At 52.6% G+C, this 26,202-nt stretch overlaps 1 long non-coding RNA gene across 1 annotated transcript in view; it reads right to left on the bottom strand.

The window, feature by feature from the left end:
* The window catches only part of LOC119704038, a 116,308-nt gene that overhangs the window by 6,570 nt on the left and 83,536 nt on the right, over positions 1-26,202 (bottom strand). The window contains exons 10-12 of the long non-coding RNA XR_005257818.1: positions 23,643-23,742; positions 19,160-22,245; positions 18,620-18,944 (exon numbers count right to left, since the gene is read on the bottom strand). This is a non-coding gene — a long non-coding RNA (uncharacterized LOC119704038). The remainder of the gene's footprint in view (positions 1-18,619; positions 18,945-19,159; positions 22,246-23,642; positions 23,743-26,202) is intronic.

Consider the following 26,202-nt stretch of genomic DNA (forward strand, 5'->3'; position numbering starts at 1 on the left):
CCAGAGAGATTGACCCAGTAGAGCAAACCCAGTACTCCCACAGAACCAGGAAGTCCTCATTTCCACCTGAATGGCCTGCCCAAGGCCTGATGGGCACAGGCAGACCCTGTCCTGAGCCCTTATGCCTCAAACAGCCCAGGCTCAAGTGCTGGCCTCACAGAGGTGAGCAGATTGCAGTGGCACCGTGACCACCGTGGGGCTGGACCCCTGCCAGCCAGGATGTGGACTCTGTTAGGACAACAGTCCCTTAGTGACCCTCCTGGTAAAGGCTGGGACAGCCCTTCCACCGTGCACATTCATCCCCTGCTTCCTCCCCCAGCTCTCAGCAAGGCTCAGTGTCTGCTTATGGATTTATTTGTGTTTTGCTGTTGGCTCACACATCATTAAAGAGCTGCTGTGATGTTGGCACTCCTGAGCCACCCATTGACAGCTGCTCTGTGGTCACATCCATACGTGGGGACTCCTCCATGGAAATCCCTCCAGGGCATCCCTAGGGATGTGCAACCTCACCCAGGAGCAAACCCTGTGCAGGCTTTCTTACAAAGGGGTGGAACCCACATCATCTAATCAGGAGGTGATGGGATGCTGGGATGGGATCCCAATGCCTCCCAGGGTTTTGCCCCTAACCAAGAGAGATTTAGTTGCTGGGGGTGGGGGGTAGTGAGGTCACAAACTGAAATATATCCAGACACATACAGTACATAAAACTACAGTCTGTTTCCCCTCTAATTGGTAATAAATGTAAATGTTTAGTTATGCCTGGCTTGGGAGCTATGAAAAACACATCTGGCTGGCTGGTTTTCCTGCCTGCCATCTGTAGCTGAAAGGGAAAGCAAGAGGTGCATGTGTGAGCACCTGAGGAAGGCAGCAGTGGCAGAGAGGGAGCAGGAGAGAGGAGGAGGAGGAGGAGGAGGAGGATTGCTGGAGCAGGTTGGTGTTAGAGGGTGGTTTCTGCCCAGAGACTTTCCCTGCTCATGGGGACCTCCAGGTTTTGCATCTCTGCTCAGTTCTTGCTCCTCTCCCAGGTAATGCAACCCACAAAGGAATGGCCCACGCCTTCAAGAGCTGCTGAGACAGAATTCCCTGGTACTGATGGGGGAAACAAAGCCAGAAAGCCCCAGGAGGTCTCCTCCTGGCCATTAATTACCACTAACCAGAAGCTCTGATCTGCTCAAACCTTGAGCAGTGCTATCTGCATCCCTTCATACAACACAAAGCCCTTGCAGCTGAAACAGCCAGACCAAGCTGGCAAGGAAGGGATGCTCTGTCCCCCTTGCTCCTGTCCCAGAGCCATCCTTAGGTCCACAACACCTGACCTGCAGCACCATCCCCACCAGTTAAAGACTGGGAAGAAACTACTGATCCAAAGAAGAAAATGCAGCCCCTTTTCAGCTTTAAAAACCTTCTCAGTGCCAGGTCCCCAGGGCTGGGGAAGTTTGGAGAGCTGAAAAAGCTAATGAGCACAGAAAAACAGGTCTGGTACAGAATTAAGCACAGGGGGAAGCATAGATTCCCCCCTCTTCACTGCACCTGGTTTCCTGCCCTCTCCCAGAATCTGCTCCAGCCTCACAGCAACGCCACCATCACCATTCCTTGCTGCACTCACACCTGCCCCATCCCAGCTGGAGTTCTGGCACCCAGCAGCCTTCCTCCTCCTCCTCCTCTGCCCGCCTGGTTCACTCTTATTCTGGCAGCACCGCCTCTTACTTTGAAGCAGGCTTTTCTTGGAGAAGCAGCCTCGCTTCCCAGGCCGTCCCCAAAGAGCCCGCGAGTGCTCGCGCTCTCTCTCGTCCCTCCTCCTGCCTTGATCAAGGCTGAAGGCTGGAATCCAAGTGCATTGATCAAAGCAGCTTCTTCGGGCGAGATTCTCTGGCAAGGAAAAGCAACAGTTGCTGAGGAGCTGCTCCAAGGGCCAGCGGCTCCTTGCCAGGAGGAAGATGGTAGCGGTGGGCAGGAGGTGAGAAGGACTTCACGGCACCCAGGGCAGTGTGGCAAAGGGGTTTTCACTGCCCAGTGAGGTTGTAGGCCATCACAGGAGAGAGGGGTGCTGCCTGCTCCCAAGGTATTTGGGGTTGAGCAGCAGCCAGATAGCCTAATTCTGAGTTCTCCTAGGGAAAGATGCAACTTCACATCCGGCTGGGACAGAGATCAATAACGCCTGGGCACGGCGTGCTGTGTCCGAGGTCTTTTGCCTTGAGACAAAACCCCCCATTCCTTGGGGCCAGCCTTAAAGCAGCTTAGACTGCACAAAGTGCCTTGAAGAGCAGTGGGCTGGCAGGCCCAGAGAGCAGCCCCTGGTTCGGTGCCGAGCCGTGGGGCTGGGTGCCAGGGGCTCGTGCCAAGGTGAAAGCGGAGAGATCAGGCAGCCAGATGGCATCCTCCCACAAAAACAACCACAGGACACAAAACATCCTCCCACAAAAACAACCACGGGACACAAAACAGCTCATCTGCCACCCAGGGCTGGAGCCGGCTGGACACGGTGGATGGCTGCCCTGAGGGGGGTGTCCCGGGAGGGGAGGGGGCAGCAGGAGCAGGGCCAAAGCCCTGTGTAACTCAACCAAATCCATCTGCACCCACACACACCCTTCAAAACACTGGGACAGGCCCTCCTGAGAGGTCACACTGGCCCCCAGTTGCTGGGGACACCCACTGCCAAGATGGCAGACAGCTGGGGCCACACTACCTTATTCCCTGGTGGAGGGGAATAAGCTCCCCACTAGCTCCAGCTCTCAGAGCCAGTGAATCCAGGTCTCCAAGGTCAGGCCATCAGCAGGTGCAGCTCCAGGAGATTTACACCAGCCACGAGGCCCATCCATCTGTGGGAAAGGGTCAGATGTGGCTGGTGCGGGAGGAAAGGCCAGCAGTGACATTGGCATGCTGCTCCTGGCAGCCTCCAAGCTGCTGCAGCAGCTGCCTTTGAGCACTTTTCATCTAATTCAATGAAAATGAGATGTTCAAGTGAATGAAGATAATTTAATAATGAATAGCTCCAACTTATCGGAGAAGCTCTCCATCCCTGCCTGACAGTTGCTGCCTCTAAGTGCAGTTTAATAAGGGAATCACCATCACTCAGCCCTGTGGTAGCAAATCAACATTTTGTTACTCAGGGAAAAGGCTCTTCACTTTCCTAAAGGGTGAAGCTATTTCTCAGGGAGCCAAAAGTCTGTTGGGCTTTAAAAGGAAAATGAGAAAAAAAGAAAAAGCAAAAAAAAAAAAAAGGAAAAAAAAACCCAGAGAAAAATAATGAACCAGCAAAGCAGCCCATCTTCAGAGGCAAAATGTAATTAAAAATAAAAGCCAGCTTGAAGAAGGCTGTAAGTCATCACAAGCAGCAGCCAACACTGCAAGTGAAAGTGATGCTGGCAGAGCCTCTGAGTGGGGACACAGGGGGTCCTGAGGCTGCACTGAGCCAGAGCAGCATCTCAGGAAGACATTTTAATCCATTGGGATGCTGCTTTTCCCAGCCAGGACTAAGATGTCTCTGCTCCTTGCCATCCTCCCCGGCTGCCTCTGTGGCTGGGACAGGGCACCATCATCCAGCTGCTGCAGCCCAGCCACGCTGTGCCAGCTGTGGCATTATGCTCCCAGCCTCCAGCACTGCGGAGAAGTGCTGCCAGTCATCTCCACCCAAAATCACCCTGTCTGTACAGCAAAACCAGAAAACGCCCACAGAATGTCTTAGGTGAAGATGGATTGCGCTGGGAAGCATCCCTGCGATGATAACGGGACTCCACACAGGTCTCACCAGCCGGGCAGGCAGCCTCGGGTCCTCATCCTGCTGCCCGACAGCAGGCAGCCCTCGTCCATGCTGGGGAGATTCCACCAGCGAGTTATTTCCTCAAGGCACAGCGCTGCCTCCTCCCCAGCATCGATCCAGCAGCCGAGGGCTGCATCCCGCCTGGCGCTGCCTGCTCCCGCCTGGCGGGCAGAGGGAGGCGTTGAGGCGGGGGACGCCAGGCCCGGCGGATTCCTGCTGACACCTGCCAGCGCTGAGTGCTTAATTATTAATTGCATTTCCAGTAGCAATTGTTGCTCGTGCCGATGCAGTTGGACTAGACATCACAAGCAATTAGCAGAGCCTCCGCTGGCGTTGGGCCGGTACCTGCTTAGCGCTCCGCTCACGTCCTCCGCGGGCTGCGGCGCCGGCAACGAGGAACCGTTCCCATCTCTGCTCTCTGGAGCTGCCACGTGCCCTGTCTGTGCGTGGTGGGCACTGTGCTGCCACCAGCCCGGGGCCAGCCCTGCCATGGCACTGGCATCGTCCCCTCCTGCAGCCATGTGGAGGAGGACACGAGGGACATCGGCTGCTGCCTGCCCGTGTGCCGTCCCTTGGAGGCACCAGGTCTCCTGGCAAGCAAAGCCATGAGCAGGAGAGGTGGGAGCTATGGCAGAGGAGCCAGCCCTGAACCCAGTCCCGAGCAGAGCGATCTCAGGGCCCACCTCACCTCTGCCACGGCTCAGGTGTTCAATCAAATTAATTTTTATCATAACCAAAGTGACTGGTCAGTGCAGTCCAAGCGGGCTTTTCCTTCTCATTGAAACCGTTCCATAGCTCAATTTTGGGAGCTTATTTTCCACTTCATTGAGTGCCATGTTACTGCAAATGAATATATTCCTTGGTTGGTGTGATGGAAAATACAGCTGTAAATGCTTTCTGCTTCATTTGGGTAAGAGCTCCAGATAGGACTAAGTATAAAGAGAATTTAAATGCTCGACTTCATTAAAAAAGTTGTTTCCCATTCTCTTTCTTCCTGAAAATACAAGGCTGCTAGTAGAGAGAGCAAAAGAAGGCTTTAAATTTACATCAGTGTCATGCTAACCCAGATCATTCCCCACCCGTGACTGATGGCACACGTCTGCCAGGAGCTTCAGTTCCGGAGGTTCAGAGGAGTGGGAAGACTAAGGCAGAGGATGGGATGCCCAGTGCTGAAGCCCAGGGTCGTGCCCTGCCCAGTTGTTTACCTCTATGACTACCTCTGTGATTCCTCCCAGGCAGTTGTAGAAAGCAACTGAGCCTTGGATAACCACACCCAGCTCCCTCAGCCACAAGGATTGTGCTCCAAGCCCTTGTCCAGCTCTGTTGCCCTCCTCTGAACACGTTCCAGCACCTCAAAATCTTTCTTGTAGCAAGGGACCCAAAACTGAACACAGGATTTGAGGTGCCTCAGCAGTGCCAAGTATAGGAATGAAGTGCTACCTCTTCCCACAGCCATAAGCTCCTGGCCTGGCCTTCCTGGATCCCTCTCCAAGCTAGCCAGCAGCCTCGCAAACTCCCTGGTATCTCCCCAGGCCAAAGAAGGGAGAGGATGCTCCTGCTCCAGCTGGGACTGGCAAAGTCACGGAGAGCAATCCCATGCCATGCAAAATCTGAACAGATTTCTCCCCTGGAAGGGCCACTGCAGCCCAGGGAGACGCCTCAACAGGTCTTGGGAATCTTAAGCCTTCCAAATCCCACTGGGCCAGGATGTCAGGCTGTGCTCTGCTCGACACCAGGAAAGTGAAGGGAGACTTCCATCTCTGCTAAATCAAATTTTAACCCAGGAGGAAATACACTCTAGGTTCCCGGGGTTTCCCTAGAAACAGGTCATCCCAGCAGGGCTGTGGCAGAGAGGGAGGGATGAGTGACAGGCAGCAGGATTACAGCTGACTGCAGGATAAACAGAGTTCACTTCAATCACAAAATAACCACCTATTGCACATTTGCTAAATTTCAAGCTGCAACTTCTTACCCCCCAAAATATTTATGTGGAATTGGTGGGAGTGAATTCCATATAAGATTCATAGAAATAACTGAAGTTCATCCAACTTTCTATTTGAGTGGAGAAGCCAGGAGCAAAGTGACATCTGTGGCTCTCTTACCTCTAACAAGCCACTTCTCACAGACTGGTCAAACCAAAGGCACCCAACAACACCATGGATAGTAAAAAGGAGCCACAACAGCTTCATGTCAAAGACTGCTCTTCCATTTCTCCTTCTCTGATCATGTTCATCACTCTGTTTTCCAGCAGAATTTCAGGCAGTTTTTGAAGGTATTAAATGGCACCATTTCAATCTCCAAGGCATGGGGACAAGCCTGATGTGCAAGGGCAGGACAGGGAACCTCCCACCCATCGTCCAAGCCCAGAGAGCGCCTGTCTCAGTCGCCCCAAGACATTGGCATTGAATCCCACATGGCCTGGAGGGTCCCTGACCAGCCTGGCACCCTCACATTATCCAGCTGGAACCCCGCCACCCACTATGCTACAACCTTCCCGTGCATCTACCACCGCTTCAATAGCTGGCAGCGGGTGTGAACAATTACCACCCAAAATCTGGATGAAGTACAAGGTGATGTAATTATCACCTTAATGGCATTCCAAGACTATCACCACGGGCTGGAAGTAAAACTTCAGCTGAGAAGAGTTTAATAAGCATATCTAATGTAATATTTGCAGGGAAAGGCAGGCTGGCTTTAGGAAGGATTACGGTAGCTTTGCAGCTTTGTGTAGCTTTACATGGGATATTTAACATGCAACAGATAAAGCAGGATGAGCCCGTGATAGCTGCAAACCCCAATCGTGGCAGCAGCTCTAATGCTCCCTCCCATCTCCTGGTAAGTAGGAGATTACATGCTCAGAGGCTGGGTGGCACTGGACCCTTGCTCTGGTTGCCTCCACGATGGTGGCAGCCAGCAGGGTCCCCATCCTCTTGGCCATGGCCAGACACTGTGTCATCTCCCAGGCAGACAGCTGAAACCTGCTGAAGGCATTGCATTGCTCTCCAGCAGTCCACAGCAGGCTCCAGATGTGCAGATCCAGCCTCCTTGAAGGTGCCCCCTCATCTTTGCCCCCTCTCTGGATAGGAGCAGATCCCAGAGGGACCTGGGATGGGCTCAATTTGGCTCACAGAAGCCCAGCTCTGGGTACACCAGCTCCACACCGTGTGGTGAATCCACATGCCCTCTCCACTTGGTGCCTTCTCCAGCCCAGGAGCCTTCAGCAGCTCTGACTCAATGGCTTGGACCCCCAGAAGCAGCCAGGCACCTCAAGCCCTGTGCTTCCCTCCAGTGTGAATTAGGGAGGGAGCAGTGGGCAAGGAGTCACCAGGGATTTCCAGCAAGTCCTGCTGACTCACCCACAGGGATGGAAATCACAGGGAAGGCAGGCCTTGCTCCAGGGATCTGTTGCACATGTCCAAGCCCTGAAACACCCAGCCACAGGGTACCAGGAAGTGATGGATTTATTCAGGTTTAGAGACTTTCCTAAGCCTAACAGATATCCAAAATTATTCTCTATGAAGGACTAAAAAACAGAAAAGAGCTTTTCAAGTCTCAGATTCCAGAGTGGTTATCCAAAGCAGAAGGTGCCTGTCAGCACCTGAGAGCCCAGGCTACCCTGGGGCCAGCCAGACCTCAGGTCATATCCTATATAAAGCTCCTGCCTCCACATGCTGCCCCTTGGAAATGCTGCCTTACAGCCTTGAGATGCATCAGGTTTTGCTCAGCTTTGAACCACCAGGTCACCTTGTTGTTAATTAATGCACCGCTAAAATTATGTTTGGGGGCTACTAAGGTTTATTGGGTAGAAAATTATTTCAAATACAGAGAGCAGGCAGTAAAGACTGGAAATATGTTTTCAAGTATAAAGCTAATTGCTACAGGGAATCCCTCTGGGATCCATTTGGAGCCCTTGCTTTTTTATTTCCTTCCTCCGTTAACGACCTGGCCAAGGTTTGTAGAACAGCAAATGCACAAGTGATTGCTGGTGGAATGGTGCCCTGCACGCTGGCACCTGGCACAGGGGGGATCCACAAGTCTCCAGAGTGGTCTTCAGCCACGTGCCCTGTCACAGCAGAGCAGGGCAGCCTGGCAAACACAGAAGCAAGGAATTGTTCATGTTGGGAAGGACCTTTAAGCACTGCCAAGCCCACCAAGTGCCCATCCACCCATTTTTTTGACCACTCCAAGAATGATGACTCACCACATTGCTGCTCCAACGCTCAACCATCTTTTCAGTGAAAAAAATATTTTCCAATATCCAATCTAAACCTTCCCTGGAGCAACCTGAAGACATCTCCTTTTGTCCTGTCACTTGTTACCATGGTGGCAACCTTGCTGGATCCAGCTCTGCTCTCAGCTGTAGGGCTACTTGTCATCCTTCTGTTCTCTGGATGACTTCAGTGAGCCTCAGGAGAAGCCTGTCCCACCCTCCTGCTGACATGGGTGTTTCTGGAGAGGAACCCCAAGAAAGGGATCTGCTACTCCCAGGAAAGCCTCGTGCAAGTCCCACAGACACACCAGTGCTGGCAACTGCACTTGAAGTCATTATGAAGCAAAACTGTCCAGGTGCAGCCTTGAAAGTGAGACTGGCCTAAGGCCAGACTTGTGACAAAAGGACTTCGCCTCAACATCCCAGAGACCCCAAAGCACCTGTTTGTCTGAGAAAAGATGTCCTGCCTGATATCCTGCAGGCCTCCAGCCATCCCAGTAGGAAGTGGTGAGTCCTCATTTCCAGGAAGGGGTCCACTCCTCACAGGTGTATGTGAAGTAAAATAAAAATGCACTAACTTCCTAGGCCAGGCTCAGCCACAACTGGATCAGGAAGGGCCAGGAGGAGTTACCTTGCTGAGCATCTCATGAGGGTGCTGAGAGGCAGGGGCTCCCTGGCTCCCAAACCCCAAGGTCAGGCCCAGCTGCCCTGCCCAGGCAGGGACACTGCACGCAGCCTGGAGCAGTGTTCACACAAGCCTAAGTGCTTTCCTGGACCACAGCCCAAGTGGACTGAGGGGGCTTGAGTGGCACACATGGCACTTTTCTTCTTCTTTTTTGTTGGTGGGGTTGTTTTTTTGTTTGTTTGTTTGTTTGGGGTTTTTTTGGGGTTTTTTTGCCCTGACGGTGACCTCTGAGCTATAAGTAAGTGCACAGTGGTGACCCAGACAGGTGTCTGACCTGGACACACCCAGAACAGTTTTATTTATAAAACCATCTCGTTCCCCACTCACTTTGGTGATGGGAGAACACACTGAACTGCCTTACTTGCTATGTTCAGCCACTACTTTGCTCTGCTCAATTTTGATTCCTAGAGGAAGCATCTCTCCCTCTAACTGCTCCTTACTCCAGCACCTCTGAGGCACACAAGGCTCCAACACAAGCCAAGCATCAGGATCCTGCTCCCAGCCTGGGCTTGGAGGGTCTGGACAGCAGCAGGGCCCCCAAGGAATGTGGAGGTCTGCTCACCCATCATCTAGAGACTTTGATGGTCCAAGCCTGTTGCAGCCACAAGCCAGGCAGGGCAGGCTGGAATCACTCAGCAAACCACTGGGATTTGCTGGTGCTCCCTCTTCCCCTAGGGAAGCAGCTGTCCTGGGAGCATGGCAGCAGCCAGCAGTGCTGTGGAGGAGATGTTCCATCTCCCACTGAGTTGGCCAGCACAGAGAAATTAAAACAGTGCCATGCTGTCCAAAACCACCCACTCTCTAGAATTTCCCCTTCCAGAAAGTACTAATGGAAAAAACCCAATTCACAGCAAAAAAAAAACAAAAAACAAAAAACAAACCTTTAAAAAAAAAAAAAAAAAGCCATTTGTGGTGAAGGAAGCTGTGTCCAGCAATCGTGGCCAGGCTCTGGCTGTCACTCCCGACTCAATCCTTGCTATAACTGGAATACAATACCAAATAATTTTATCGCCACTGAATTTTATTTCACTTCCTGTTGCCACAGCTGTCTCTCCTGCCTGGACCAAAGGCTTGTGAGGTAGGAACTGGCTCTCCCTAAGAGAATCTCCTATTGCTGCTGCGGCCAGCCTCCACTTGGGTTGTCCTGTGCAGGGCCAGGAGTTGGACTCAATGATCCTTACGGGTCCCTTCCAACTCAGGATGCTCTGTGATTCCATGACTCTGTGGCAGGGATGCTTCTGTCATTAGCAGCCAAGTGAGGCACAACACACACTTGAAAGCAAAACACATTTCCAACACATCTTCCTCTGCTGCAGCCCATGTGGGGTCAGAAACCTGTCCTTTGACTGTGCCCTGAGCATGGAGCTGGTCCTTGCAGGCTGCCCGACCCTGCAGTTCAGACAGCTTGGTCTGTGCCTTGGCAGCGGGAACACGTCGGCTCCAGTGCTACAGAAAGGACGCGCTTTGAAATGCAGGTCCTGCCCCGCTCTGTTCGTGCCGCATTTACAACGCCCTCGCACCTCGCTCGCTGGCCTCGCACCAGGGCCCCCTGCACGCCCGTGTGTGATGAACTCCTGTTAGTGCTCAGGACCAGCAAAGCCAGGAGCCTTCTGCCTCCCTCGGCTGCTCCTGACTGATGCTCAGGCAGGGGGATGCGGTGGTGCAGAGCCCGGGGTCAGCAGCGGACGGGCGGATCAGAGGATGCTTTTCAAGTTCAAGCCCTTGCTTCAGAAAGCTGCTCGGAGGAGCAGCAGCTCACGTGTGTCTCCTGGTGCCATGGCGGGGGAGATCACGAATGAGAGAACATTACTGCTCACGCACCAGCAGCTGGAGACATCAGCCCCCCTCCGGGCACGGGCAATCCTCTCGCCACGGGAAGCCACATCCAGAGAGCTTCAGATGGAGACGGGTTCGGGATCCCTGCGATGCTGATCACCTCCCCCCACGCAGGTGTCTGCCCCAGCCTGTCTCCCCTGTCCTCGGCCAGCGAGCTCAAGCTGCCAAGGGGAATGTGGCTCACAGTCTGCTGGCAGACGCCCCATCCTTTTCAATTACGTGCAGTCCAATTGCCATCGTGAGGAGGGGAGCCAGGAGGAAATGCCACCAAAGTCAGCAGAGTCATGCTGCTTAGTCTGGAGTGAGCCGGAGGTGCTAAGCCTGGCCTACACACATCATCCATGTCTCTTGTATCTGCCCCGTGCCTGCTTAATCCTCATTTAAATTTATGGCATCCGTTCCCAAACTAGCAGAATGTGTTTATAATTAATAAGAGGGACGTGGGGAGATGTGTCCTTTTTTCTTCTTTAAAGCCAAACATCAGACAGTGTTCCAGCCTCTGCTCCCTGTGATAAAAAGCCTGCTCCAAAACCTGGTCCCCAGCTGCCAGCCTAAAGCCAAGCCACAGGGCCTTGACCCCAGCAAACATTACAGCACACAGAGCTGATTTAAACTTTTCTCAGGCTGAAGCCTCAATGGTTCCTGGGCTTGGAGCCCTCAGCCCAGCTTAGCCCGCTCACACAAGTGGGCGCCAGCACTGCACACTCTGGGGTGCAGGCAACACACCCCAAAACTTTGGCAGCCACCAGCCCAGGAAATAGATGCTACAGGCCAAAATCCTGCTGGCCCAATTCCCACATGAGAGAAATGAGCCCCTTTTCACTGCCTGTCCTCACCCCAGGCTCAGGACAGCACGGAAGGGCAGAGCAGGATATCCGGCAGCCACCCAGGATTTCCATCCCAGCACATCTGCTAGACCTGGAGATGTGGCCATGCCCCACGCTGCCAGACAAGCCCATGGGAGGTCCAAAAGCCACCGCTGTAATGCAGCATGGGGAAGCAATCAAGGAAGATAACCAGCTCTGTGACTTTCCTAGGGCCCTGTAACAGCAGAGGAATTATTTCAGAAATCTGTAAGATCTGCAAAGCCTCCAGGCACCCAGAGGATGCCAAACAAAGCCCTGTGCTCCCCGTTGGCTAACAAGGGAAATTGCTCCCTGTCCCCAGATGCAGTTCCAGCTGTGGCCACTCCCCACCACCTCAGAGAGAGACAGGAGCACCACCAAACCCAGGAGCCAAATTAGGCACCAAGGGAGATGAGGATTCCTCCCTGGACTCTGCAGGAGACAGCAGACACCCTGAAGTGAGGGATTAACATATGGCAAAGACAGCACAAACAAAGATCAATCCAGTCTCGCTTCAGCACACCAGATACCCAAGGACTCTCCCCTCTGGAAAGGCTCTGAATGAATAATCCTTCCCATGAATATTGAGAGCTATCTTGAAACAGTGGCTGTCTCTTCCCACCCACCAGCCCTTCTGAAGGCCACTCCAGAAGGATATCTTTCAAGCATCAAAAATTGCTTTTAAAATCCCATCTAAATTTATTTATGGCCAGCTTATCACACAGGGCTGCACCTTTCCTGGCCAGAGCACTCACAAAAGCCAATGCATTAACAACTGGATGTCTTTTAAACCCTACTGGGGTTACACCTAATCCCCCTTACTATAGAAAGTCTGGGACTCAGCCAAAGGATTTGCCCTGTGCTGAAGGGGAACCTTTGCTAGGACACCCAGCCCCCTCCTTCCTCTTGGGAGGAGCAGGGAGAGAGAGTGACTGGATATCTTAAAGCCTACTTCAATGCCAAAAAAGAGGCATTCGTAGACTTTGTGGCTGAAAGACCATCAATTTTTATTTCCCCTGCATCGAGGCTATTTTGGGTTTGTCTGCCATGGAGACCAAGCCAGCAGAATCTGGCCCTTCCTGTGTGCAGAGGCTGCTGCCAAGCAAGGAGGAGCAAACCCAGGCTCCTGGGATGGGAACAGGTCCCTGCTACCTGCAGGATGGCATGGCTGCCCTCCCAGCCCATCCCACAGGGGTTACAGATGTTCTTTAAGCTCCCCTCTGCTTTCTAAGTGATTTCTAACTCCCACTTCATCTCAGCAAGGACCATTAAGCTTCTGAGATCTCCTGGAAACCTAAATAAAAATTCAGAGACTATCAAGAGATTTGCTGCCTGTGGTGGAAGGAAATGCTACCCATCCCCAGGAGTAGATGCTGAGGGGGTGGAAAAGCAGTGTCCAGCCTGTGGGACCTCCTGGATACACACAGAGTGTCAGGGTGGCTGGGGACACAGCCTCCAGAAGGACACCACAGCCAAACAGCACACCTGGCCCATCTTTCATAAGGACACAGGAATTCAGAGGGTCCTTCCACCCCAGTAAAAGTTTGGGATTTAGATGCTCAGTGATATGGTTGAAACAATTTCCTTGATCTTTTATTACCCTGGTAAATAATTTATTGGGACAAGCATTTTAAAAAATCCCATAAAAGACCTATAAAACATATTTATCACACAAAAAAACTCCTGCTCCTTGGCTCCAACCAACAAGCTGAAAACTTGTTTGTATACTTCACTGCACATAAACTAACCAATGCCTTGTGACAGCTTTAAGCTTTTAAACAGCTCTCTCCCTGCTGCTTTTTATTTCCATTTTTCTCTCTGTGAATTCACAAGGTAAAAAAAGAAGAGCCCACCACAAGAGGAGAGGCTTCTGCTGTCTTCCCAGTTTTCCTGACACCTGGAAAACGGAACAAATTATGCTTCTTTTGGCTGAAAAACACTACTCAAAGTTGTGGTTATTCAGAGAATGTTGGGCCGTAGGGGTTGGCAGATGTACACAGAGGGGTGGATGTGTGTGTGACTGAGGTGCCAGTGGTACAGGCTCTTTGAGCCTCAGTTTCCCTCCTGAGATTAGGAGCACTTCTGTCATCTTCTGCTGGCAGAGGGCAAGGTCCCTTTTTTGTCCAAGCCTTGAATAATGGAGAATTCAAACAAAAGGCTGAGGAATGAGTTCTCCCACCCAAAACATGCAGCAGCCACAGGCACCAAAGCTTTTTGGCATTCCCTTGGCCAGCAGAGGATCCAGCTGGATGAAGCCTGGCCAGCAGAATGAGAGCTCAGCCAGCTGCCAAAGTACAAAACTGGAACCCAGACCACATTGATTGCTGCAGACAGGATTCCTGGTGCCAGGCAGGAGCACAGATCCAAAGGCAGACCTTCCACATCCCCTGCATGGTGCCCACAAAGACAGATCTCCTCCGGGACAGCCCTGCCCAGCAAAACACAGGTGACCTGGCAAGGGGTGACCAACCTCAGGATGGTCTGAGGTGGGTTTCTCTTCTTCCCAGGAGCCAGGGGAGCTGTGGGAGCAGCAGTGAGGCCAGACTGAGCCTGGAGCTGCCCTGCATCACTCTTCCAGGTGCGCAGAGAAGCACAGGGAGGAGGGGGAGCACAGCCCCCTGGTTCAGCAGAGCTGGCCATCAGGGCTGCCAGGGCACACAGACACCCAGGCATGCCCAGAGCCTGCTCCAGATGGCATCTGGCAGGGGGAGCAGTCTGGGTCACAGTGCTTCCCATGCAGGACTTGGCTCTTCCCCATCTCCAGGCATCTCCAAATCCCTTCATCCTGGTCCTGGTTCCAACACAGGAGCAATATAATCCAGTTAAAAGCCTTTTCAGGGCTCAATCAACATTCCAACTGTGCTCCCTCTTCCACTGGGCTTCCCCTTCTGCCTTCCCAAAGCCCACACCAGGCACTTGAGCTACAGCTGTTTTCATACCTGCGTGAGCCAGAGTGCTCCTGTCCCCACTGGCTGCTTCTCCATAAAGCTGCTCTCTGTGTTCACCATGCTGTCTACAGGCAGATCAGAAAGTCAGAGCAAACTCAACCAAAGGGCTGTGTGATGAAGAACAAGCTCTGAGGTGGTCAGTGGTCAAAGGGAGGTGGGGCTGGGGCATCTGCATGCTAGGCATCACTTCTCCCCAGCTCCAGTGCCACCTTGGTACCCTTACAGGGCATGTGAGAGCTCATCCAAGCCAGGGAAGGTTCTCCAGCTCCAGTGCAAGCCAGGCTCCCAAGCAGGTTAAAGCCCAGCAGGGCATCAGCTGGTCTGTGCTTCTGGAGACTGGGATGGATGGTGGGGATCAGTGGGGCAGGGAGAGCCTTTCCTGTTAAATCCCCAGTGTTGTCACTTCTCTCTGACACTTCATCCCCCTCCTAACACTTCCCCACTCCCCAGTGCTGTAACCACTTTTCCCTGGAGTCCAGCTGGCCTGGGCAGCCCCGTGTTCATCATCCCACACAGCTCAGCACAGGTCCCAGCAGGACACACCACCCTGGGGGAGGCCAGCAAGGAGCTGTCACCCACTGCAGCACAGCAGGGATGTCAGGCTTCCCTCCTTCCTCCTCACGGGACCTTCATCATTGCCATCAGGGGAAGGAAGCAAAATGGGCACCATGAGCTGCAGCATGGATTAGATGCCTCCAAGTGTGCTGGGATGGAGATATAGCTGTGGACCTGAATGGGTCCTTTTGGCCAGAGAAGACTGTGGATCAGCCTTTGGGACAACTCTGGGGCATCTCCCACCTTTACAGAGTCCCACTGCCACTTCTGAACTGATGAGCACATTAGCAGTTAAGTCCATTTGCAGATTTAAAAGTCAAACCCTGCCACAGGAAATTAAAAGATAATGCAAAGAATTATTTTAAAAAATTAATCTTTATTACTCTCCACTCCCAAGCTGCTAATAAAAAAAATGTGTTCCTCATGCAGTCTCTATAAAAACAGGTTATAAAGCAGAGGAAGAGAGGGAGGCAGATGCTTTAAAAAGGCATCTTTCATCTCTCCACCCTGCCTGCTATAACCATCCATCTGCACCTGCGTGTCAGCTCCCAGCAGTTCCCAACCCAGCCAGCCCCCTTCACCCTGCAAGGCAATTATTCCCCATCCCCATCTGGTCCCCCTTGTCCTCCCTGTTTTACATCTCCAGGAGATCAGCAATCCCAGGTCCAGATAGCAGTCTAGGAGGTGGTTTAATGGCACACCCTCCTTGCTCCAGGTATCCTGGAGCCCTGTGTAAAGCAGGATGAATTACAGCTCATTACAGAAAGGGCAGGCACTCGGGAAGTAAACAATGCAGCTATTACAGACGCCAGCAACAGCTCCACAACACCCGGGCAGGGCTGATACATGCAGGGAACCACGCCTGAGAAAGAGGTCAAGGATGCTCAGCAGCTCTCAGGAACCAGTGAAGAGGCTGAGAGGGAGGTGGCAATTGCAAGAGTTTCTTCTAAAAATGTTTCTCTCTAAGGCTGTGCTCAAGAAAGCAGCTAAGACCTTGGTTTTCTAGCTGGAGCTTGAGCCCACGGAGTCAGACATGAGGCTGCAAACAACTTCTGTATCATGATACCAGGAACAAGTCAGCCAGGTTCTGGTAGGTCCAAGAGCCACCACAACTGAAGAAGAGCACTCAATTTAGCACATGATAGAGATAAAGAAGCAAGAGGCAGCAAACCCACCAGCTATGTCTGTGCTGCAGTAGAAGAAACAGGCACAGGCACAGATCTGTGACCCACCAGCCCTCTGGTCAGCCTAGGAGTGTGCCTGGCCAGGAGAAGAACCAGCACCACTGCTCCTGCCAAAGCAGTGCCCCTGGGTCTGGTACAAACACAGCCAGGCCAGGAAGGAGCAGGGGGCTTCACAAAAACAGAGATGAGAGACCAAGAGCTGCTGCACCGCATGACAAGCACAGCATGAAAGCTGCTCCGTGCCCAGAGCTGGGGCAAAGAAGCCAGTCCTGAGCGTGCCCTGATGGGAACTGGGAACCGCAAAGGCCAACCATGGGAACTGCAAAGGCCAACCTCCCCATCCTCACGTGAGCAGTACAAGCACCGAGCCCACCCTCAGGCAGCACACAATGAGTGTGGCAGCCCCACGCCTTCTCCTCAGTGGGGATAAAGGGAGCATTTGGCCTTTTCTGGCTCCAGGAGGGGAAGATGCATTTGGAAATGAAGTGCAGGCAAGGAGCAGGTGCCCAGGGTGGAGGAAGGAGACAGGCAGAAGTCCAAGCAGGCTGTAACACAACGAATGAGAGCCCCCTGGGAGGGACAGTGCCTGCAGTGCTGCTGCCCGGGACACCTGCGGTCCCCAGCACAGCCAGGTAGGGGGTGGCTTTCTGAGGGGAGGCTGACAATGATTGATGGTGCCGTGCTGTGCTCTCAGTGATGTAGAAAATTAGAGAGACATCGCTTCAGACACCGACCCACGCGAGACACTTGTTGTGTCCATCTCCTGTACGCAGGCGCCTCTCTTGGGAGGGAGCTCTCCCTCCAGCCTGCAGGCTCATTATTCAGAGTGCTGAACTGGGAACAGCAATGCTATTTCATTCCTACTTCTTTCCTCCCCCCAAAACTACTGGATTGTATTATTCTTGGGAACACATAAGGCGCTGATTTCCTTGCTCAGCTACTTGAAAGAAAGTTTGATTCTCCTCAACTAGGAAAAAGTAGCCCTTTACTTTTTCTTTCCTCTCCTCAACCAAAGCTGGGAGAAGCCTTTATAAAATATAGGAGCCATTTCCTCAGATGGAAATAGCTTCTTTAAAATCAGTGAGTCATGCTCCACACCGAGATGGATCTGATAGCTGGTACTCCACTAATGTAGCCTTGTGCTATTGTCCTCCTGGCAGCTTGGTCCCTTCTTGGCTTTCACTTCCTTTGCCATTTAACCGGTTCCTGGTTTATTGTGGCTGCTATTGTACTTCCCCTGCTTCTCTGCCAGATGACAAAAGAGTTTTTAAATGGTCCTTAAGTGGGTTTTAAAAATATCCAGATAGGTTTCCATACGAAATTATGAAGCCAGTGGTCTCGGTCAGCAGAGGCTGGTGTGTCTTCAGGAGAGGTGTCACACCCCAGACAGGACACCACTGGGCCCTTGACTTCAAACAGTGCTGTCTCTCATTAGCAGGCAACCAGTTTCTTTCCAGACAGACATAGCATCTGAGCTCACATTTCTTTATTCCCAACGCTTCCATTGGTCTAGAAATGGCAGAGGAACCTCTCTGACTGCTGCCCAAATAATCCCAAACAGGCCCTACAGTTCTGCAGCCAGTCATCATTCTTCAAACTCCCCCAGAGCTCCAGGCACCTACACCTGCCCAGGCTCTTCCACTTGGCAAGCATGGCTAGAGGAGAGTGACCAAGAGGCTGGAATCAGGGACTACCACCTCTGGAAAGGGCAGGGATATGGCTGGGTTTCCTTCATGACTCCAAACCAAGCCTCTGGTTTCTCCTGCCAGCTCTCCAGCTTGTTCTCATGGCAAAAGTGCAGGTTTCCTTTTTTTAGCTCTTGGGTATCTCATGAAAATCTTCAAGTTTTCCTGCTTTGAAGCCCATCACTCAACATAGATGTCCAGGCTCCTGCACTGAGGAGCCCCTCCCAAGATGACAGCAGCTAAACCCAGCCCTGCTTGTCTTCTTTGTTGGAAGGACAACGATGCCACCAGCTGCAGCCCAGGCAGCGCTCTGAGCATCCCTTGGGTCGCAGGGCACAGAGGGCTGGCCACAAGCAGCCAACACCAAATCCAAGCCAAAGTCTGAAGCACTCAAGAAATCCCTACAGGAAGATGATTTGGAGCAAAGCATTGCTCTTCCTCCCTCCCACACATCCACCACAGGCTGACCCCAGTGCCTCCTACCAATTTTCCCAGTGGTAGTTAGTCATCTGCCCTTTGGAAGTCCCTTCTGGGGGTGCAGAACAAATCCCCACACATCCCCCCTTTCTCCATCTGTTAATGGCTTCCCTCCACCCAGGCTGAGCCTCCCCCAGCCTGAGCTAATGGTAGGAAATTAGCATTAAAATGATGGTTTGCGATTAGCGGTGCCTCAGCGCCCCATCACGCTCCAGGAACACCAAATGACAGGCTGTGATTTCCCCACCGCGGTGCCGAGGAGAAGCAACAACGGCAGCCAGCAGCGCAGAAGATACCCAAGGAAAGTTTTCGGCTCATCCCTTCCACCCCAGCAACCCTTTTCGCTTCGCCATCCCCGCCGTGCTCATCCACCGCACAGGCAATGCTACAAACAGATGGCACCTGGGCAGGAAAGCAGACAAATTGGCTCTCACCTGCAGGAGCACTAAGAGCTTTCAAAGCAGACTCTCGCCAAGAGCCCCGCGGGGTGGAAATGCTGCAGGAATCTGCCATCGGTCGCCTTCCTCGTGGCTCAACAGCTCCTGCTCCCTCCTCGCCTGGTTGCAGGTGTGCAGCTGGCTCCTCGTGGGAGCTGGTGGCAGGAGGAGGCTGTTGCTGTGTCCTGAGTCGAATGGAAGAAGCAATCCAGGCTGAGCATCAACGGAGCGATGTTTTTTTCCACGTCAGCACAACACTTTGGTTTGGTGGGCTTGCAGCCTGGAGCGAGATGGTTTTCGTGGGTCCCCACTGAACATCCATCTGCTTGGAGAAAAATGAGCTCAGCTCAAGCTGCCTGCTCTCTCTTCCTGCCAAAGTGGGGGTCTGCCCTCCCAAGAACCTCCCCTCCTTGACCAGGTAACTGTGGCAAGAGCGTGGATGGACAGACTCATTTCACTTTCTGCCTGCCCGCTCCTCTGAGCCCACCTGGCTGTAAGATTCTCTGGACATAGGGGTGAGGGAAGCAGCTCACATACCAGCCTGCACAAAGCCAAGAGGCAGGAGCAGCTCAGCAAACCCAGGGGTGTCAGGGCAGGCTGTCAAGTCCCTTTGGGCACCTGAGAGACCCTGCAGCATAGACGGTGAACTCCTCCTTGCAGAGCCCCACGGTGCTGGTCACCTGCAGCAGGGAAAGGGGACACAGAGAGGCTGAAATGTGCAGGAGCATCTGGGTGCTTTCAGGGCATCTTATGTGGAGTCGTGCACCACTGCTGAAAAAATTCCAAAGCTGCACTTTAAGCCCCTTAGGTCAAACTGGTGACCAGCAACAGGACCCAAAGGAACAGCGAGAAGCTGTGTCAGGGGAGGTTTAGGGTGGGTATTAGGAAAATGTACCTCACTCAGAGGGTGATTGGGCACTGGAACAGGCTCCCCAGGGCAGTGGTCATAGCCACAAGCCCGCCAGAGCTCAAGGAGTGCTTGGACAATGCTCTCAGACACATGGTGGGATTGTTGGGGTGTCCTGCGCAAGGTCAGGAGTTAGACTCGATGATCCTTGTGGATTCCAACTCAGGATATTCTATAATTCTACAAAACAATGCCCTTCCCTCTACCTCATCCTTTACTCTCTTTAAAAGTACTTGGACCGGCAAGTGTCCTCAAGCCCCAGCCTGCCAAAGGCATCATCATGGAACTAACAGGTGGGATGCAAAAGGCAGAGGAAAAAGAATAGTAGTAAAAAGCAGGATGAAAAAGTTTTCCCTTTCCCCGGCATTTCCATCAGCAACTGAGATGTGGGAGCAAGGAGGACTCATCTGATGATGGATGAGAGAGAACTGATCCTTGGTAAGGCAGAGCAGGAGCAGAAGGAAGCACTGCTCCCAAAGGCAATTCTCACACCTCCTTGGGATAACAAAAACAACCATGAGAGGCAGCAGAAGCCCTTCTCCCTGCACGTTTGGAATTCATCTTGGGCCTGTCAGGGGAGCCATGACCCAACCACACATTTGTATATTCACTGAGCCATACACCCAGCTCAGGCAGACTCCTGACAGATGCAGATGGGAAAGCCATTTTTCATAAAGCGAGGGGAAAAAGGGAACAAGAAAAAAATAGCAAAACAGAAAAAGGCTCAGGCATCAGATGGAAAAGATACAACAGGATCAGGGCTGAGAGAGAAGCAGAGTCAGATTAAACTTTTGGATCTTTAAGCACACTAAGAGGCCAGTCCCCTTCCTCTGTTTTCCACTGTGGCCTGGCAGCAGCAGGTACCTTCATCCTTTTCTCCATAACCAGCTGAAAAATGAAAACTGGGCCCAGAACAACACCAAGGCTTTGCTGCACTGGCCCTTGGGGACAGATGCTGGCAGAGGGCAGCTGGAGCAGGTAGGCACAGGCACCTTTCTACAGGATCAGCTCCTGCTCAGAGGAGGTGAGAGGCAGCCTGCAGAGAACATGAACCATTAACATGAAAGGCTGCCCCTCAGAGCCAGACCTAGATTAGGCCTGGCCCTAAAGAGCACAGGGGCCCCCAGGGCTCTGAAAGAACATCCGTGGCAGACCTCCTGCTGGTACAAGCCTGCCAGCATGGCAGAGGACCACTCTGTGCAGTGCTGCCATGAAGGCAAACATTGCAGCTTCCAACGGCTCCGGTTTGTTTCAGGCAGTGACTGACGAGGGTTTTCCCTCTGTCCCAGGTCACCCTGCAGCCAAGAGGCATCAGAGACAGGGAGCCACTGACCCAGACAGCAGGAAGTGCTGCTCAGCACAGTAGATGCTGTCCCTGAGCAGCATGAGGGCCTGCCCTGCTCAGCACCAGGAGCCAGCAGGGCCCAACACAAGCCAAGGGGAAGGGGAAAGGGAAGGGAGAATTACCCTCATGGAGGGAAAGATTTCACCTCTGCCAGTGACATTCTGCTGTTGTCACCGCCAGACATAACATCACGCTCTTGATGTGAAATCTAAGCTGACAGTGATACAGGAAAGGAGCTGAGAGGGCAGCAAACCCTGCCCAGCCCTCTCTGTAACCCCAAATCTCCCGTGGCTTCCAGCCTCTGCACGGAGCACAGCCAGCACCTCATTACCAGGTTACTAAACAAGTGGATACTCCTTTTCCAGAGCCATGGAATTATATTTGCTTGCACTTATCCATCCTTCTGGACAACTCCAAAGAGAATTTCATTTTGGTGTCTGCTGCATCCTCTTTGTTTCTGAAATGAGAAACAGATGTAGGAGCCCACAACTCCTTTGCAAAACAACACATGCAGCCATAAGCTGGAGTCAGCAAAGCCTGAAGAGCTTCTGGTGAGAAAGTCCAGGTCCTTTCAGACTCACTGGAGGTACATTGAGCCCCATTGGTCCCTGCTGCCTGTGGCATTTCCAGCTGATATTCGTTCTCTTTGTCCCAGGAAAAGGCAAGCACAGGGCTGGGCAGCAAGGCTTGGTGAAGGTTACTGCTGAGACCTGGTAGAAATGTCATCCAGCAACATGTTTCAAGAAAAGATTCATCCCCAAGCAGCCTGGCTCCATAATAAAAGTGTCAGAGCAGCTGACTTGCTTCCCCCCATTCTCATTGCATACAGATTTATCCTGTCTCAGGTCTCTCTCCCTCCAAAAGCCAGCACGTGCCTTTCCTTTCAATAGGCTGGCAGCGAAACTCAGCCAGCTGAGATCGTAGGAGAAAAGGGAATACAAGAAAGGTGAAGGCATCATAGGGGGAAAAATGCTCAGGAGCCATGTTTTCCTCTCAGTTTCAAAATGGAGGAGGGCAACATGAGAGGTAACTTAACAAGGGAATGCTCCAAAATTACAGCAGCCATTTGTTCTGATGTTCCAAACCAATTCCCTAGCTGCCAGCCTGTGTCACCTCCCTCTCAGGGAGCTCAAATCCCATTCCTGATAAAACCCATCCCAAAAGGCATAAATACCTCCAAGCCTTCACCCTCCCAGCCAGGGAGCTCCTTCTCAGAGGGCTGTGCATGTGGTGGGCACCCAGGTAGAGTGAAGAGGAGAGATGGGGCTCCCTCTGAGTCTGTGTCTCAGGGAGCACTGAGAACCAGCTTACCTTCACCACAGAGATGTGATGTTAATGCAGCACCACAGGCAGCCCCTGAGAGAGAACAGTCTGCAGGGAATTTAAAACAAAAAAAAAAAAAAAGAAAAAGAGAGAGAGAAAGAGATATTAATGATCCCTTGCAAACAACTAAAAATACCCAGAATGGCCAGAGTTTCTTTTGGACTTTTTCGTTTCTTCCCCCAACTTACGCCCAAAGGAATGTGCCACACAAATTAAAATGATTTCCCTCCAACCTGCAAGATAGGAGCAGGCAAGGCATCCTTCAGCTGTGAGTGAAAGAGATGGAGCCTGCCCTTGTCAGGAGCACGCCAGCCCCGGGGAGGTGAGGTGGTGGGGAACGGCAGACAGAGCTGCAGGGATCCTGCTGCTTAATTCCCATTAACTGGGACAGACAGGTCTGTGCCAGGCACCCAGCTGGGGTCCAGGGGGTGTTTCGTCAACATCCATAGCGGAAGTGAATCCTGGGCACCTCAACTGCCTTAGGGGTATGCAGAGTAAGAGCAAAGAGCTGTGGAGCAGCTTTCCATGGAGCAGAGAAAGCCCCTACTACCACCAAGGCAGTCCTGCTAAATTTGCAAAACTTATTGCAGGAGGCAGAGGCTGTGATACCCCCTGGCCCCATGGACACTATCACCCAGGGACATTGTTTTCCTGGCCCACACCCACTCGGGTGTGTTCTTAGCACATGTTTTCTCCTTTCAGTCGAGAGAGACAGTTTATTTCTAGCAGTGAGAGCTCATAGGCAGGAGGAAAACCAAGACCACCCCCACCCGACTATAAAAGCAGTGCTTTGCTGTGTCACAGCTGTCTCTCACATCTGGATGCAGACAGCACTCAGAGCACTGCAGCTGGCCCCAGCCCCTCAGTTAGCATTCCTTGTTAACACCAGGCAGGCGAGAGGTCTGGCAGCCGAGGTGAAGGGCCACTTCATCTCCATCATGTTCTCCTCTGCTAATGAAAATGTTTCTCCAGCGTGTCCTCGGGAAGGTTTCCTTCAGCTCCAGCCCTCGTGTGATTGAAGGCTAATCTCTGTTACTCTTGGCTGAATGGCAGCCCACGAGGAAGGTGATGTATTGTGTTTCCCTTCAACTCGACATTTAATGGTGCTGGCAGAAGAAGAAAAAGCACCAGATGTTTCTGGACTGAAAGTGAACTCCTCCCAAAGCACTGAGGGGTCAAGGGGCTCACATGGCCTGGCACCCCTTTAAATTCCAGCCTGCTTTGAAAGGCCACTTGGCTTGCCAACATCCTCCCTTCCAGAGGCAGTCCAGCTGACAGCACTGGCCACAGGAGGCAACATGTCCTATGCCACCTCGTGGGACATGACTGGCCTCCAGTGAACTCCCCATCATCAGTCTGGTCAGCACAGGGGTCTGGGAGAGAGGCCAGAGTCTGGAGTGCAGACTTTTTGGGAGGAAAGCTTGTGACAAAGGCTCAACACTCACAGGTTCCTCTGGCTGGCTCCAAACTTAGTCACTGAAGCCTCAAGAAGGGAAATTTTTCAATCTGTGATGTTAGCTTCCTTTTAAAATGCTTGGAGACCTCCTGATTAAAAAAAAAATAGAGAAAAAAATCAGGCTTACAATCCTCTTGCTGCTCGCACTCAAGGAGACACCTGGCTCCATGATACACTTTCTCCTCTGCTCCACAGCTCTGCAAACACATTCCAGGCCACCCCCACCACCTGCTGCTCTCCTGCTGTTTCTCCCCTCACTAGAACCACACAATTATCTACCATGGCACTCTGCCCCCACTATCTGCAAAGCTTTGTAGCTTTTCTCATCCTTCTTTGCCCCTATAAAACCACTACCAGCATTTGCTGAGGACACCCAAAACCAGCACATTATCCCCTGTTTGCTTTCCCTTCTCCCACTAGCACTGCTTGTGGGGTGTTTACCATGGACCACACAGAATGCATTCCCCAACAGCTAAACCTGGAAGGAGGAGAGGAAGGAGAAATTAAGAAAACACACAGGATGAAAAAGAAAAAACTTCCAATTACAGGCAATTATTTCTACTTGATCACCCACTGTGCACTGTGCCCCAGACACAAATTGCTCTTGGCAGGGTGGCACAGCTCATACCTGCACACACAGTGCACAGGTGAGCACACAGGCTGTCTGGTGAAGGTGTTCCAACCTATTTGGGCACCTATTTGGGCTCAACAGGCTCCAGCCTTTCTGAGGGTCTCATACACACCAGTCAAAGCAGAGGTGATGCTCTCTGCTCCCACAAGCCGTGGTCCAAGCCCTGGAGCAAAGGCAAGGTACTTGCTTGGAGCTGAGGCCTTCCATGAGAGATTGCCTGAGGGATGTCCATCCTCATTCCCAGACTCACCTGTCTGGGTTTTCTGGCAGTTTTTCCTTCCCAGGAGGCATGGCAGCTACAGAGAGCAGTTGCAGGCAGCACAGCTCTGCCAGAGATCCTTCCCCACCACGGGAGGACACGCTTTGCTCCCAGCCAGCGGGAAGGCGGAGGCACCCAGCAGTGGAGGAGGCACTCAGCCAGCCACTAATGCTTCCCACTGTCTTGGAGCAAAGGGATGGATTAGCTTTTATTAGCTCTTATGAAGAGCACATCACTCCTGCCCTTTCCTCCTCTCACCAGGCTCACGCACAGCCTCAGCTGTGCTGCAAGTGAAGCAGAACCAACCTACCTACGTGCTGGCGGCCCCAAACTCCTCTTGGGTCTTGTGTAAACCTTACAGCTCTTAAATCTTAGGCAAGCTGGGAGTTAGGATGGAGCAATCCTCCTAAGGGCGCTGCAGGTGCTGCCCAGAAGTACTTTAAAAAAGACGGATGCTTGGCTTTTACATCCGGATCTCCCAGTTGGCACCACGCACGGCCTGAAGGAGGGCACGGTCTCCACGCCAGCCAAACCAAAGCCAAGGCACAGTCCCAGAGCAGAGATCCAAACCCGGGGCTGTGTTTTGCGAGGTGCTCCATGGTTCTCCTGCTGAGCCCTCCAGCCACATGCAGTACCCCTGACCCGCAGCACCCAGCCAGCAGCGCGGCTGAGGGATGGTGCTGCTCCAGAGAAGTCTCTCTAAAGTCGCTCTGGGGCTTGTTAGCAGGGTGATAAAGGGGATGAATGGCCTCAGAGAAACGCTCTGTCTCCTGCTGCGGCATTCATTATCCTTTAGCCAGGCAATTCCTCACAGCAGCCAGGAGCTCCGGGCTGGCTCGTTTATCCTCCGCGGGGGCAGTTCCCCACAAGGGGCCACGCTGGGCTCTCGCTGCTCGCCCCAGGCAGCTCGAACGTGCCCGAGGAGCGGCAGGGGAGGAGCGCTCGGAGCTCATCACCTTCCTCCCACACCACCGCATTGCTTTCCCGAGCACGAACCCCGCGATCCGAGCCACAGCTGCCCCCGTGCCCGGCTCTGCGCATTCGCAGCCCGATTTCCCAAGGAGCGCAAGGCAGGTGCGATCCTGCTGCACCCGTCTGTCCTCTGCCCACTCCCCAGAAACTTCTGACCCTGCAAACAGATTTCAAGCTGATGTGACAGAGCAAGAGAGGTCTTGGAGACAGTCAGAGGCTATAAATTTCATGGGAACAGACTACCAAACAGAGGAGAGACATTATTAGCACCATCCAAACTGTAGTGTATCATCCCCCATTAGACATCAGACAATTTGTGTGGGATAGATGCTATAAATATCCCAGGAAAGGGAGATGCTCCATTCAGCACAAATAACTTACTGGACACCAGAGACTCCAAACCCAAACGGTACATCCAGAGAAGATGAGGTTTCATGGATCCCACTGCACATTGTACCAGCAGGAGAAGCTTTCGGGCCTGTTTGGCTGATAGGAGAGCCAGCCAGCCAAGGTGGCATGTGAAGCCCATGGAAATGGAATGTGTGCCCTTCCCTTGTCTTCCTTCCAGAGACCAAGCTGAAGTCCTTCTGCATTTCCAGCCTTAATTACCCTCCCAAACCTATGGATGAGTTCAGCTGCTGCTTAAAATGGAAGTGACATGCCCAGCTCCAAGGGGCAGAACTGATG

Source organism: Motacilla alba, chromosome 8 (assembly GCF_015832195.1).
Source record: "Motacilla alba alba isolate MOTALB_02 chromosome 8, Motacilla_alba_V1.0_pri, whole genome shotgun sequence".
Taxonomy (NCBI): Eukaryota; Metazoa; Chordata; class Aves; order Passeriformes; family Motacillidae; genus Motacilla; species Motacilla alba.